We start from the raw sequence: 3,792 nt of genomic DNA, 5'->3' as shown, positions 1-3,792 counted from the left end.
GAAAAGTAAACAGCAGAGATGATCTACTGCAGATCATCATGAGAAAAAGCATGATATTGCTGTTGTCCTTTCCCATAATTTGATCATACTTGAAAAAGCCTTTTTAATTTCAAGTATTCATGGGTTGAGATACAAAGAGAAGTAGTCCTTTCCTTTTCTATCTTACACAAGGCAACTTCCCCTAAAAAAACAAACATTTTGAGGGTTTCGTCCTTTTCCTCCTCTTGTTTAAAATTTAAGCGTTTAATTTCCCACTGTTTGCCATGAAGGATGTTTGCACAGCTAGATATCTATATTCCATGGCAATACCTCCCCACAGTGCAGGACAAGTTGGCTGAGAAGCTGGTGTGCAGCACGTCAGAGCAATGCTGGGATCCCTCTCCTTCAGGTATGGGCCCAGTGCCACAGTGATTCAGATCTATTCCTTTTCCATCCATTCTCTCTAGTCTATTGCATTCCCTTTTGCATTTTTTCTTGCCTTTCTGCTTAGGGTTGAATCAAGGTATGTTTTCAACCTTTTCTGCACTATAATGTTTGCAGTTTCTTTCAAAGGAAAGCCAAGAGGCTCCTATCTTCTGGTTTTAAACAGAATTTGTAATGCAAGTGTTACAGCTGATGATGTTTTGTTCTTTAAGGTAGAAACTCTATCCTAACTGTAGTGTTTTACTATTAAAAATAAAAAATTAACCACTTAAATGTTACACAAACATTTTTACAAAATGAGGCTGTACCATCACTTCATCAGATTTGGCTGACAAGGTTTCATAGTGAGTACTTTTCATACCCTTGTAATAGGCCCTCCCTATTTAGTTTATTTCTCATATTCTTAGCCTTTTATGCGTTCTCACAATCAGCTTTTCCTCAGCATTTATCAAACAGGTGTTGCTTCCTTAATATAGATTCTAGTGATATTCAACTACTCCATCAGACTGGAGGATCAAAGGAAGTGCTCGGAATGTCTTAAGCCAACAGCATTTGTTGCTGATGGTTTAAGTGGTCTCTAGTCCTTTATTATTGTATCTACAGGTCTATGAAACTAGAATAGATTTAGCAAAAAAATCATTGTAGGAATTGCATAAGCTTTTAAAATCCAAAGCAATTTTGATCTTGAATTCTGTGCTCAGTGAAGGGATAACAGTAACAAGTTTCCTCCCTCCGTGCAGTTACAAAATGTTTCTTAAATTCAACAAAACGTGCTAATTCTCATCTTGCTGTTTCTTATCTCTGCAGAACTAAATACAATCACAGCATTCTGAGGTTTGGGTTTTTTTCCTAGGACACACACTCTCTGGTTATTTTCAGCTTCACAAAGCATTTGGTTAGAACTGCCATACTTTCTCTTGTTAAAGATATCTAAGAGGACTGTGATTAATGTTTAAAGAGCTCCATGTGTACCCAATTATGAAACCAATTAATTCAGTCAAAGACTAGATTAACTGCCATCTGTGGCCTGATTGTTTCTTAAATTTGAGTACTTCTGATCAAAGTTGTCATAAACAGTCTTACACAGCATGTGACAAATCAATGTCATCCAAGGATGTCTTGATACGAAGAGAGTTCATCATTAAGCGTTTAATATTATTACACAATTTCTATCACCACTCTTTACGGCATATATTATTTGGGATGCATTTTGTTTCACTAGAAGTGAAACCTTGGAGTTTGCTAATTAAGTAATGCCGCTGTTACTTATACAATAGATAATACAAGAACCATACCTAGGATGAGATGATAAACATACACACAGTAGAGGACAAAAGCCAAGGGGAAGGCATGAAACAAAAGCAAGCTGGAGAAACAAATGAAGGAGAAACTTGAATTCAGATTGGCCCTCATGATAAGACCTTCCATGGATACACAGCTGGTCACCAAACAGGCCATGCACCTAGACAGCTACTAGCTATTTGATTTTGCTTTTCTCTTTTACACTTCACAGTGACCCTTCCTACAGTATATGATGTTCAGCTGTTCTATCCAACACAGGAATCAGCTATACCATCTACTGCTAGAATTTACTCTGGGAAGCGCATCTCTGCTCTGACTAGAGCAAAGAAAATGAGGTAGTAGGTTTATCTAAAGATCAAAACTTAAACAGTGGTGGAGATTGTAGAGATGGGAAAATGGTCACCCTTTAGATCATCTGGAAAGACATTTCCTCTTAGTTACAGAGGTATTCAGCCAAGCAATAACGTGCTATGGAGAAGAGAAATGCAGGTATAACAAATCTTTCTGAGCCAGTATGCTTCCTTAAAATGCCAGTTTGTAATATTGAAAACAACAAAAACACCTTAAAGGTGAAGAAACAATTCAATTCCATGCAGAATCCAGATCACCTGCAACAGATTTTTCTCTCTCAGAAACAAAACCACATATGTATATACACACACACACATAAATATCCCTATGTACACATGCAAAACCCAGTAGCAATTCCTTGTCATGCAAGCAAAGCTCACTATGAAAATTAAAGTCAAGAGAAAGGAATATTGAAATATATTCTAACACATTTTTCTTCCTTCACATTCCTTCTTATAAATATGACAAAAATTAGAGACATGGATGAGTGACGTCTTACCAGTGCGGCAAAAATATGCAAAGAAAGGGTCACTATGAGAGTCTTTCCTACTGCTTATTGAGAAGAAATACAGCTTCTTTGTATAAGTGACAGGCTAGAGTAGCTAGAGAAAGAGGTTGTAAGGAAATCCTCTTGTTTTAAGGTATACAAACCTCTAAGCTCCATAAGCTTCTTGAAGTTTCATTTTAGAGAGATTTCTTTTAATTTTGATATAGCTTGCTTAAGAAATGATGATGTAGAAATCATCTTTCCTCAAACATATTAAGTGATCTGATAGTCCTCTTGCATCTTTTGCTAAGGAGGAGTGGGGATCCTGGAGTTTATGGAAAGGTTGTTTGAAGATCTGCTCGCTTGCCTCTAACATAACTAATGCTCCTATCTTCAGCACATACTGTGGGCTTTTAGGCAGTATCATCAGATTTATTATTAAAAAGATGCAAAAAGCAACAAAACAATAAAGCAAACCCAAAACAGAATAAAAAACCCCTGTAATGTGCCATCTTCGAAAGAATCAGAGCAAAGTAAAATATATTCAAAAAATTACCCAGTACAAGAGCTGAGAAATGCAAAATGCAAGCTCACTATTCCCTAAATTAGAGCCTGTGGTGGTTTCACCCCAGCCAGCAACCAAGGCCCACATAGCCACTTACTCCCCCACCAGTGGGACTGGGGAGAGAATTGGAAGGGTAAAAGATGGAAAGCGCATGGGTTGAGATAAAGACCGTTTAATAGCACAAGAAAAACAAGAAATTAATTCACTGTTCCCCATGGGCAAGCAGGTGTTCAGCCATCCCCAGCAGAGCAGGGCCCCATCATGCATAATGGTGACTTGGGAAGACAAACACCATCACTCCAAGTGTCCCCCACTTTTCCCCCTGACTTTATATACAGAGCATGATACCATATGGTCTGGAATGTCCCTTTGGTCAGTTTGGGTCACCTGTCCTGGCTGTGTCTCCTCCCAGCTTCCCATGTACAGCCAACTTCCTTGCCAGCGTGGCAGTACAAAAAGCAGGAAAGGCCTTGGCACTGTGTAAATCTTGCTCAGCAATAACAAAAACATCTTTACATTATCAACCCTGTGTTCAGCACAAATCCAAAACATAGCCCCATGCCAGCCACTGGAAAAAAAAATTACCCCAGATGAAACCAGCACAGCTATAATCAGTATCTGTTTCCTTTTTTCCCCCTTTCTTTTAAAAGAGACGCATTTCAGA

At 38.3% G+C, this 3,792-nt stretch overlaps 1 long non-coding RNA gene across 1 annotated transcript in view; it reads right to left on the bottom strand.

The window, feature by feature from the left end:
* LOC108445042 overlaps positions 1–3,584 on the bottom strand; it is an 18,023-nt gene extending 14,439 nt beyond the window's left edge. The window contains exons 1-2 of the long non-coding RNA XR_001859781.1: positions 3,456–3,584; positions 1,997–1,999 (exon numbers count right to left, since the gene is read on the bottom strand). This is a non-coding gene — a long non-coding RNA (uncharacterized LOC108445042). The remainder of the gene's footprint in view (positions 1–1,996; positions 2,000–3,455) is intronic.
* Positions 3,585–3,792: the final 208 nt, after the last annotated feature.

The sequence above is a fragment of the Corvus brachyrhynchos genome, unplaced genomic scaffold (genome assembly GCF_000691975.1).
Source record: "Corvus brachyrhynchos isolate BGI_N302 unplaced genomic scaffold, ASM69197v1 scaffold80, whole genome shotgun sequence".
In the NCBI taxonomy this organism is placed as follows: Eukaryota; Metazoa; Chordata; class Aves; order Passeriformes; family Corvidae; genus Corvus; species Corvus brachyrhynchos.
Note: the sequence above shows the minus strand (reverse complement) of the source record. Positions and strands in the feature narration are given on the sequence as shown.